The following is a 12887-nucleotide window of genomic DNA, read 5'->3' as shown; positions in this document are numbered from 1 at the left end:
CTTTTTCTTGTTTTGGTCCATACTGCCTCCTCCAAAAATATGCTCTAAGAGCTTGAAGTAGAAGGAATTTATTTCACAGTATCGAATGTGAAGAAGTACTCATGGATTTTAGAGTCAATATTTACTAGACATTTTTGCTTCGAATGATCGTACCTGTCATATCCCCTAATATTGATTATTCTTCCTGAAACATCCTCAGTGTAGTAGAATAAGAACGAGTGGCTCGAATTAGAAAAGATTGTAAACTGGGTTTTGCACTACAACTTTTGATATTTACTTTGCCCTCTCTGAAATTCAGTTATAAAGTATACGGGTTGGCCACGCTTACCACAAAGTTACAATTCTGTACCTACTATTGATTCTGAACAACTCAGTTACGTCTGGGTCAGTCAACTCACAGCCCACATTGCTGAAAATGCTGTGGCGTGGGTTTGAAGGAGGCCCTCTGCAGTGCTGGCAGAAGGCTACGTTTTCGGGTCTCATGCAGTTGATTGCTGTTTTGCTACGCGTTGAGGTGGTTATACAGGGTGTTACAAAAAGGTACGGCCAAACTTTCGGGAAACATTCCTCACACACAAATAAAGAAAAGATGTTATGTGGACATGCGTCCGGAAACGCTTAATTTCCATGTTAGAGCTCATTTTAGTTTCGTCAGTATGTACTGTACTTCCTCGATTCACCGCCAGTTGGCCCAATTGAAGGAAGGTAATGTTGACTTCGGTGCTTGTGTTGACATGCGACTCATTGCTCTAAAATACTAGCATCAAGCACATCATTACGTAGCATCAACAGCTTAGTGTTCATCACGAACGTGGTTTTGCAGTCAGTGCGGAGTTGGCAGATGCCCATTTGATGTATGGATTAGCACGGAGCAATAGCCGTGGCCCGGTACGTTTGTATCGAGACAGATTTCCAGAACGAAGGTGTCCTGACAGGAAGGCGTTCGAAGCAATTGATCGGCGTCTTAGGGAGCACGGTACATTCCAGCCTATGACTCGCGACTGGGGAAGACCTAGAACGACGAGGACACCTGCAATGGACGAGGCAATTCTTCGTGCAGTTGACGATAACCCTAACGTCAACGTCAGAGAAGTTGCTGCTGTACAAGGTAACGTTGACCACGTCACTGTATGGAGAGTGCTACGGGAGATGGTGATGGTTCTGAGCACTATGCGACTTAACTTCTGAGGTCATCAGTCGCTTAGAACTTAGAACTAATTAAACCCAACTAACCTAAGGACTTCACACACATCCATGCCCGAGGCAGGATTCGAATCTGCGACCGTAGCGGTCGCTCGGTTCCAGACTGTAGCGCCCAGAACCGCACGGCCACTCCGGCCGGCTGCTACGGGAGAACCAGTTGTTTCCGTACCATGTACAGCGTGTGCAGCCACTATCAGCAGCTGATTGGCCTCCACGGGTACACTTCTGCGAATGGTTCATCCAACAAATCCTCATTTCAGTGCAAAAGTTCTCTTTACGGATGAGGCTTCATTCCAACGTGATCAAATTGTAAATTTTCACAATCAACATGTGTGGGCTGACGAGAATCTGCACGCAATTGTGCAATCACGTCATCAACACATTTTCTGTGAACATTTGGGCAGGCTTTGTTGGTGGTGTCTTGATTGGGCTCAATGGAGCACGTTATCATGATTTCATACGGGATACTCTACCTGTGCTGCTAGAACATGTGCCTTTATAAGTACGACACAACATGTGGTTCATGCACGATGGAGCTCCTGCACATTTCAGTCGAAGTGTTCGTACGCTTCTCAACAACAGATTCGGTGACCGATGGATTGGTAGAGGCGGACCAATTTCATGGCCTCCACGCTCTCCTGACCTCAACCCTCTTGACTTTCATTTATGGGGGCATTTGAAAGCTCTTATCTACGCAACCCCGGTACCAAATGTAGAGACTCTTCGTGCTCGTATTGTGGACGGCTTTGATACAATACGCCATTCTCCAGGGCTGCATCAGCTCATCAGGGATTCCATGCGACGCAGGGTTGATGCATGTATCCTCGCTAACGGAGGACATTTTGAACATTTCGTGTTAAAAAAGTGAAGTCACACTGGTACGTTCTGTTGCTGTGTGTTTCCTTTCCATGATTAATGTGATTTGAAGAGAAGTAATAAAATGAGCTCTAACATGGAAAGTAAGCGTTTCCGGACACATGTCCACATAACATATTTTCTTTCTTTGTGTGTGAGGAATGTTTCCTGAAAGTTTGGCCGTACCTTTTTGTAACACCTTGTATGTAGCTGGGCTGTGTGCCAGATGAGCATTTTTGTTGTACGGTTTTGCTAACACAGCGAACAAATGGTTCATGTGGAATTAGTTTCTTCCTCCGCATTGGCAAGTTGTTGTAAGTTCCATGGACTGGAAATGAGTTGCTCATACGGCGATTCAGTCTTTGTGTCGTTGTGAGGAGAATATGTTTCGAGACTCGGTACATAGTCTGTTGCTTCATCAGTGACTCTTTGTCATTCCAACTATTTGAGAATTGTACTTTGATTTATTACTCACTGGAACTCTGTGTGCCAGGTGTTTTCCGAATGAGACCTTTCATCACTTAAATTACTTTCTGAGATACAGGTACTTGCTTTACATTCAAATATTCTTTGAAGTCAGTTTTCCTTGTCACTCATTTTCCTGTTTATACGCATTATACCGACTTGCACTGAGCAGTTGGAATACTATAAATTAACGTGGAACGTACGCAGTTGGTAGAGTCGCTGGGGATTCGTTACCACAGTTAATGTCATCAAGAGTAGTGATCACTACCAATATAATACTTCGCATATCTCTGGACGCTTTGCAGAGGAAAAGCCAGGTGTTGGTATTGACACAGCTGGCAGAGTTGCAATGCGTTATTCTACACAAAACATGCTTGTTTGATGTCTTGTGAGTATTCATAACATTTTAAGTTAAAATTCCCACCGCACTGCATTTGGTTATGAGCCACGTACGTCCTCATATATTTATGCTTGGTGAGATATTTGGTTCGATTACTCACGTTCACTTACATTCTATTTCCATTTGACGCCCATTGTTAATCGTTGTGCAAAAAAAGTAAGAGTCCACTGTCTAGGTAATTTCCTACAAATCCCTTGGAATGTAATCGCGTTACTTATTTGATTCATGTATCTAAATGTCGTATTTAATGGGGCATTTGTCTTAATTCAAGACATAACCGGACTTAACTCTCATAGGTAATCCATCTTTGAAACCGAACAGGTACCTTATAAACTATAAGATAGGAACATAATCTTTTCCCCTACGACTTAATCTATACACTGAAAAAAAATGAATGACAAAAAAAAGAAGGGTTAAGGAGTAGTGTTAAAATTCAGGCTAAAGGGATATTAATGAGAAGCTTCGCTGGTTACATTGCTATCACCAGTGAAAATGGCGAAGAACTATTGGCCATACAGAATGAAATAGAAGCCTTATGGACACATAGGATTTGTCGACCTGGAAAAAGCGTTCGACAATATAAAATGGTGCAAGCTGTTCGAGATTCTGAAAAAAGTATGGGTAAGCTATAGGGAGAGACGGGTCATATACAATATGTACAACAACCAAGAGGGAATAATAAGAGTGGACGATCAACAACGAAGTGCTCGTATTAAGAAGGTTGTAAGACAAGGCTGTAGCCTTTCGCCCCTACTCTTCAATCTGTACATCGAGGAAGCAATGATGGAAATAAAAGAAAGGTTCAGGAGTGGAATTAAAATACAAGGTGAAAGGATATCAATGATACGATTCGCTGATGACATTGCTATCCTGAGTGAAAGTGAAGAAGAATTAAATGATCTTCTGAACGGAATGAACAGTCTAATGAGTACACATTATGGTTTGAGAGTAAATCGGAGAAAGACAAAGGTAATGAGAAGTAGTAGAAATGAGAACAGCGAGAAACTTAACATCAGGATTGATGGTCACGAAGTCAATGAAGTTAAGGAATTCTGCTACCTAGGCAGTAAAATAACCAATGACGGACGGAGCAAGGAGGACATCAAAAGCAGACTCGCTATGGCAAAAAAGGCATTTCTGGCCAAGAGAAGTCTACTAATATCAAATACCTGCTTTAATTTGAGGAAGAAATTTCTGAGGGTGTACTTCTGGAGAACAGCATTGTATGGCAGTGAAACATGGACTATGGGAAAACCGGAACAGAAGAGAATCGAAGCATTTGAGATGTGGTGCTATAGACGAATGTTGAAAATTATGTGGACTGATAAGATAAGGAATGAGGAGGTTCTACGCAGAATCGGAGAGGAAAGGAATATGTGGAAAACACTGATAAGGAGAAGGGACAGGATGATAGGACATCTGCTAAGACATGAGGGAATGACTTCCATGGTACTAGAGGGAGCTGTAGAGGGCAAAAACTGTAGAGGAAGACAGAGATTGGAATACGTCGAGCAAATAATTGAGGACGTAGGTTGCAAGTGCTACTCTGGGATGAAGAGGTTAGCACAGGAAAGGAATTCGTGGCGGGCCGCATCAAACCAGTCAGTAGACTGATGACCAAAAAAAATGGACACATATTAGAGACTGAGAGTAAACCTGAATAAGATAACGTAATGGAGAGTACAAGCAATAAAATAAGTTAATGCGAATTGAGGACCACTAAGTAGATGAAGTGAAGGAATTCTGCTACTTTTGAAATTCAGTTCTCGTTTCATAGACCCAAAAATGAGATGATTCTCGTGGATGTGGAACACGTCAGAAAGTACAAAATAGAAAAAAATCGGAATATAACACTCACTTCACCGATCATTTTTCAAGACACTGTCAATATATGTGAATACGTTACAGTAAACTGGAACTGCTAATATGTACAGAATTAATACACTGACTTAAAAAAAAATACTTATGGACTTTTAATAAATTCATAGTGTACAAAATACCTCATCTTGACTGTTGTGGCCAGGTGCTGTCAAAACTGAAATCCAACAACATTTTTAATTAAGCTGATCTGACAGTCGCTGTTAAGACATTCATCAGTAGAAGAGAAGGAGTTGCCTACCAGAAGTTCTTTCAAACTCTGTTTAAATTGTGCTTTATACGAAACCAAGTTTTTAATGGTTGCTTTCAATGTATTGAAAATGTGTGTTTCTGCATATTTTACCCCTTTTTGTGCCAAAGTAAGTGAGTTGAGGCCTTTACGTAGATTGTTCTTGTTATTCAGGTGCTTGCTGGAAATAGACACACATTATTTGCAACAAATTTCACTAACGAATGATTATACCGAGAAGCAGTGGTTAAAATACCCGGTTCCCTCAAGAGGTCTCTACGTGATATTCTTGAATTAACTCTGCAAATGAGTCCTTTTGCCCCCTTTCACACTCTAAAAGCTTTTGCTCTATTTGACGAGTTACCCTTAATATGAATCCATGTGAAATAATAGAATGAAAGTAAGTGTAAGTAAAATCTGCTAGTTTTTTATATATTTGTATCTCCTACATTCGCTCTGCCTCAGCAGTTCTACGGTATGCCCTACCCAAATGAATTTACTATCGAGTTGTAATGCCAAAAATTTAACACTGCCAACCTTTTCTATCTGCATGTCTTCATGTTACACAAAAGCTCGAAAGAAATCTCTTACATGTTCTGAACTGCATGTAGTGGGTGTTTCCAAAGTTTCCAAAGTATAAGTAAGATCTGCTAGTTCTTTTCATATTTGTATCTCCTACATTCGCTCTGCCTCAGCAGTTCTACGGTATGCCCTACCCAAATGAATTTACTATCGAGTTGTAATGCCAAAAATTTAACACTGCCAACCTTTTCTATCTGCATGTCTTCATGTTACACAAAAGCTCGAAATAAATCTCTTACATGTTCTGAACTGCATGTAGTGGGTGTTTCCAAAGTTTAATGACAGTGAATTAGCTTTAAACCATTTATTAATGGTTCGAATGGTTCAAATGGCTCTGAGCACTATGGGACTTAACATCTATGGTCATCAGTCCCCTAGAACTTAGAACTACTTAAACCTAACTAACCTAAGGACATCACACAACACCAAGCCATCACGAGGCAGAGAAAATCCCTGACCCCGCTGGGAATCGAACCCGGGAACCCGGGCGCGGGAAGCGAGAACGCTACCGCACGACCACGAGCTGCGGGCCATTTATTAATGACATTGAAACTTGGATTAGCTGTCATTCCTAAATCTGTACTTGATAACTCCAGCGTACGTAACTGAAAATACAGGTGTATTCTGAATTTTCAAATGACGACTGCACGACAATTGCAAGAAATACCGAAAAATGACACACATCAATAGCTTCGATTCGTTGTATGCAATGCGGCATAGTTGCACAAGGTGGCATGCGTGAATGAACGTGTAAACAAGTATCCCGTCCATATCGTCACACTAAATAAGTTCGCGCCGGCAGACAGGCAACGCAATCAACTAATTTCCCTTTCAGGGAAATTCGTTACAGCATCTTCAATGAACTGCGCTCACGTAGTGACGGTTGCCACATCACAAATGGTGCCCATACAGAGCACTTGTAATGTGAATCAAAAAGATGGAGAGATAACCTATCTGCTGAATGTGTCTATTTTATGTATGGCTTGTACGCTGAGGTGACACGAGTCATGGGATACCTCCGAACATCATGCCGGACCTCCTTTTGCCCGGCGTAGTGCAGCAGCAGGCTGTGGCGTAGATTCAACCAGTCGTTGGAAGTCCTCTGCAGAAATATTCACCCATGCTGCCTCTATTGCCGTCCGTAATTGCGAAAGTGTTGCCTGTGCAGAACTTTGTGTATGAACTGACCTCTCGATTATGTCCCATAAATGTTAGACGGAGATCTGGCTGCCCAAATCATTCACTCGAATTGTCCAGAACGTTCTTCAAACTAGTCGCGAGCAACTAAGGCCCGGTGATTTGGCGCTTTATCATCCATAAAAATTCCATCCTTGTTTCGGAACATGAAGTCCATGAAAGGCTGCAAATTTCAAATGGTTCAAATAGCTCTGAGCACTATGGGACTTAACATCTGCGGTCATCAGTCCCCTAGATCTTAGAACTACTTAAACCTAACCAACCTAAGGACATCGCACATGTCCGTGCGCGGGGCAGGATTCGAAGCTGCGACCGTAGCGGTCGCGCCGTCCCGGAGTGAAGAGCCTAGAGTCGCTCGGCCACCACGGCCGGGAGCTGCAAATAGTTTCCAAGTAGCCGAACATAGCCACTTCTACTCAATGATAGGTTCAGTTAGACCAAAGCACCCAGTGCATTCCATGTTAACACAGTCGTCACCATTGTAGAGCGACCACCAGCTTGCACAGTTCATTGTTGACGGCTATGGTCCCTAGCTTCATGGGTCTGCGCCTCACTCGAACCCTACCCATTAACGCTAAATTTCGTCACACTGTCTTAACAGATATGTCCGTCGTAGATCTCGCGCTGACTTCTGCGGTCACTTCACGCAGTGTTACTTGTCTGTTAGCACTGACTGCTCTATACAGGGTGTTACAAAAAGGTACGGCCAAACTTCCAGGAAACATTCCTCACACACAAAGAAAGAAAATACATTATGTGTACATGTGTCCGGAAACGCTTACTTTCCATTTTATTACTTCTCTTCAAATCACATTAATCATGGAATGGAAACACACAGCAACAGAACGTACCAGCGTGACTTCACAAACACTTTGTTACAGGAAATGTTCAAAATGTCCTCCGTTAGCGAGGATACATGCATCCATCCTCCGTCGCATGGAATCCCTGATGCGCTGATGCAGCCCTGGAAAATGGCGTATTGTATCACAGCCGTCCACAATACGAGCACAATGAATCTCTACATTTGGTACCGGGGTTGCGTAGACAAGAGCTTTCAAATGCCCCCATAAATGAAAATCAAGAGGGTTGAGGTCAGGAGAGCGTGGAGACCATGGAATTGGTCCGCCTCTACCAATCCATCGGTCACCGAATCTATTGTTGAGAAGCGTACGAACACTTCGACTGTAATGTGCAGGAGCTCCATCGTGCATGAACCATATGTTGTGTCGTACTTGTAAAGGCACCGAAGTCAACATTACCTTCCTTCAATTGGGCCAACTGGCGGTGAAATGGTTCAAATGGCTCTGAGCACTATGGGCCTCAACTGCTGAGGTCATTAGTCCCCTAGAACTTAGAACTAGTTAAACCTAACCAACCTAAGGACATTACAAACATCCATGCCCGAGGCAGGATTCGAACCTGCGACCGTAGCGGTCTTGCGGTTCCAGACTGAAGCGCCTTAAACCGCACGGCCACTTCGGCCGGCTATAACTGGCGGTGAATCGAGGAAGTACAGTACATACTGACGAAACTAAAATGAGCTCTAACATGGAGATTAAGCGTTTCCGGACACATGTCCACATAACATCTTTTCTTTATTTGTGTGTGAGGAATGTTTCCTGAAAGTTTGGCCGTACCTTTTTGTAACACCCTGTATAAACGCCGCTGGCCTCGGTCTTTAAGTGAAAGCCGTCGGCAACTGCGTTGTACGTGGTGAGAGGTAATGCCTGAAATTTGGTATTCTCGGCACACTCTTGACACTTTGGACCTCGGAATATTGAATTCCCTAACGGTACCCAAAATGCAATATCTCTTGGGTCCAGCTCCAGCTATTCCCGTCGAGTCGCCGTAATGACATCAGCGACTTCTTCACATGAATTACCTGCTCCGTCAATGTACTGCCATTTGACAGCATACCATCTCTATACGATCAAATCGCTATACCATGACTATTGCCACCTTAGTATATGAGTGAAAGCAGTAAGTAGATACCAGCCAGTTGGGAGAAGAAGTGTGTCGGAAAAAAAGCTTCTTTCCATCCGCCTTTCGTGAGTACAACAGGAAAGGGAGCCGAAGGGCAGGAGGCGAGGGAAGGTAGTGGTACCATAAGTTCCCTCCGTCACACACCTTAAGGTAGCTTGCGGTGAGTAGATGTTTAAATACATACACATCAGCTACTACCGTGATACACAGACAAATTGAAAACATAGTACTTGTAGCTGAAAGAACTATTCGAGTACTCGCGATCTCCACCAACGGGAGCCACAGCCGGCGGTAAGACAACGTAATCGGGCGGCAGGTAGCCGCGCCGTGTGACGTCGCGGCCGCGCCCCGCCCAACGCGGCGCCACGTGAGCGCCGCGGCGCCGTTGTCCGCTTGGCGGGCCAGTGCGCAAGGTCGGCGGCGCGCCGTGGACGCTGGCGGGCCCTGGCGGCAGCGCCGCGAACCCGCCGCCAGTGTGCGCCCGGCCGCCGGAGGGGGAGCATCGCGCTGCGCCGGACAGCTCCCAGTAGTCGCTGTTACGTAGTAAAAAGGGAACATACTTCCTCATTGAGTCTGCGATTATTGTGAATTAAACCGTGTAGATCTCTTCATATACGGCTTTATTTATAACGTCCTTTCAGCCATAGCCATCATCGGATGAAAACTTTGAAATCGGTAAACAACGTCCCGTGTCAGTACAAATAAAACCTGTGTTCAATTCGAGCATTATGCAACTCCTAAGTTTTGACCTGATGAGGGCGGTAGCCTAAAACACTTTATAATTAAAAATACATATTAAGCGATATACACACATACATATTTAGCTGTCATTGACACTGCAGGCCATGCGCTGCTTCCTTTTGTGTTGTGCACGGTTCCTCTAGGTGTCCAATCCTCTGGGTTGTCAGGTCCTTTGCGATCCTCCATCCAGTGCTACCGTGATCATCCTAAGGGATGTGTGGTGTTTGGTTTTCCCTGCAGTGCCTTCTTCGCCTGTCTTTCTTCTAGCCTACGAACTACATAGCCTGACCACTGGATTCTTTTGCTCTTCAGCTTCTTTAATATTGTTGGTTTTTGCATCAAGAGGTAAGTTTCCTCGTTCTTACACTTTCTCTATTCTCTTTTATCTAAGGTCCGTCACCACATCTTCTCCACTACTCTTCGTTCAAAAATTAACAGTTTTTTCTTTTCGCGTTTTTCTATACTCCAGGTTTCTGAAACGCACATGACTTCTCATCTTAGTACTCGCTGATATTGATTCTCATTCCATCTGTTTCAAGAAATTCTTGCTGCTCTTGTCTTCTTCCTAACCGCATGAACTCCAATTTGACTTGATCACTTTTAGCCCAAACGTCTTTGCTTAGTTGTCCGTTTTCTGGTAAATTTCTTTCAACTTAACAGTAGTATATCATCTGCATATGCAGACAAACGAAATTACCAGCTACCTGCACTCCAGCCCACCACTGTTGCCTATATTCGCCTATTGCTTTCTCTAAGATGACATTGAACAGAAACGTGAGAGAGCATCCCCTTGTCTGAGACCTGCCTCACTCTCGAACGTTTCTGACGTGACCCCACGGGAAAGCACTGCTGCTGCCCTTGACCCATACATACAAGCGCCATTCTCACTAGCATCTAAGGAATTCTGAAGCCACGCTGCGCGGTGTAGAGGCTATTCCTGTGTCGTATGCACGTTGAAAATCGACAAACAGACTACCGATATTTTTATTATATTCCCAATAGTGGCGGATACAGGAAAACCTCAAGGAGAGCGCGCTGAAGATGTCTTGAGATACCTTTAATTTTACCATAAAAAAAAAATCGTGTCACATGCAAAGCTTAAGAAACTTTTATTTAAACTGATTATACACATATACAAGACGACGCTACCTTAAGAACAAAAAAGTTACAGTTGTGGTTCTCTTCCTTAAATGATGAATTCCATGCGCCTTTTCTTCCTGGCCAAATTTGTTAATTGAATCGCTCCCACCCCTTGCGGGGTGGGGGCTGGGGAGCACCCCCCCCCCCCCCCATATGTCTCCACCACTGATTCCCAGTGTTTTTCGAACAATTGTCTTGGGTTAAAAATGTGACCTATTGTCGACCGGTCTGGTCCAAAGCCAGACAGGTATTCCTGTGTGTTGTTCTCTATGAATGACGGTAATTTTCGGATGTGTAATAAGTGATGTAGACATTTATCTTCACAAAAAAGAAAATCCGTTACGTGTTTGTAAGCGCATTGTGAAGTCCAAACACTCACACGCATTACTTTACCACAAGGCAAATTACTTCCTCCTACATACATATTGCGTGACGACCGCGAAGAGAAAATTTGAGAAATTAGCACCAATGCAGAGGTTTATCTACAATCATACTTCCCACGTGCCCGTGGAACAGTGTAGAGGGTATCAGTTAGTGGTACCAGAAGTACCCTCCACCACACACCATTACCATTTGCAGAGTATTATTAGATTTGGATCTTGACGCAATACAGTCCAATTCCGGACCGAACATATAACATCATTAAAATTAATTTCAGTTTCTTCAGTCGAGGCGGTCGGTTCTTCTTTGGCTGTCACTGTACTGTAGGCTCGCTTTTGTATCGGACGCGGTACATGGAGAGCTACTTTTATTCCACCAGTCCTGTAGCAGGTACAAGTAAGTTACTACTGCAACGCAACAATTTCCACGGTTAACATACGTAAAGCTCGACTTGCTCAGTGACCATACTGGCACCGATACGGAAGATGACAGGGAGGATACCGACATATTGGCATCAGTCTTCCGAGTCTGTTTGACAGTAGAAGATCGTAACACGCTTCTTCGTTTCAATCATTGCATCAATACCGAAATGACGGAACAGAAAACGACTACAATTGCTTAATAGTGGAAAGGCGCCTGGACTGGAGTGTAGAGTTGTGAGATTCTGTAGAGATTATACGAAAAAACCTGCTCCCTTTCTTGAAGCAGTTTATCGTAGGTCACTGGAGGAACAAAGGGTACAAGGCGGATAGAAAACAGGTACAGGTCATGTACGTAGATATAGGCCTATATCGCTGATAGCAGTCTGCAGCAAAATTGTGGAACATGCTCACGAATTAAGACGTTTCTGGAGAATTTCTACTTCAAAAAAGATAAGAATTGGACAAAAAGAGATCTTTCGAAACTCCACTCTCTGTCCTCACTCACGAGGTATAGGGCGTCGTAAAGAGCGTTACCCAGATTTATGCTTTGTTTCTTGACTTCGGGAGGGCAATAGGTGGTTCACATTAATAGAAACAAAGGGACAGGATGGTAGCATAGCCGTTAAGACGTCAGGGAATGACTTCCACGGCACTGGAGGGCGCTGTAGAATGTAAAAATGGTACACGAAGACAGAAATTGTAGTACATGCAGCAGATAACTGAGGACGAAGATTGCAAATGCTACTCCGAGATGAAGAGTTCACCACAGGAGAAGAATTCGTGTAGGGGCGCAACAAACCAGTCAGAAGACAGATAACTCACTAAAAAAATTGTATCACGTTCGTTTTCTGTATCGCTTTAGGAAATTTTGTGCTCTTTTCTGCTGCAAAAACGACTTTCGACGTGGAAGGTTTCCTAAGTGAAGCAGAACGTCGTCCTTTAATTTGAGATTCAGGAAATAAGAATTATGGCAGTTAGATGGAGAAAGTTAATGCTTTGCAGGATATGTTTAAAAAATTTATTGTTGATTCCGAAAATAAGGCAGTTGTTTCTAAAGTTTCAGTCAGCTTGAATCCATCTCTGAAGCGAACGAAGTTGTGCAGAACTCAACAGGGTCCGATTATTACTGCACATAGGTCTTCATTCACATCTAAGGGCCGGTGAAATATTTTCCATTTGTTAGACAAGATCCCAAAGGTGCATTCTACGTAATTCTAAAGTTTTTCCCCCTGTCAGCTTTTTTACCACTTTACGGACGTTGCACTTTGGTATTATGACGGGACAAATTATTGTTAAACAGACTTTAAAAATAAATTTATATGTAAAATAAGCACTTTTACCTGAAAATAATCATTACTATCTCCTCTGGTGATACACAGTTTCTCATTTACGTACTTTCCTTTGTTAAATT

Source organism: Schistocerca americana, chromosome 1 (genome assembly GCF_021461395.2).
Source record: "Schistocerca americana isolate TAMUIC-IGC-003095 chromosome 1, iqSchAmer2.1, whole genome shotgun sequence".
NCBI lineage: Eukaryota > Metazoa > Arthropoda > Insecta > Orthoptera > Acrididae > Schistocerca > Schistocerca americana.
The sequence above is the reverse complement of the archived record's forward strand: the minus strand, read 5'-3'. Positions refer to the sequence as shown.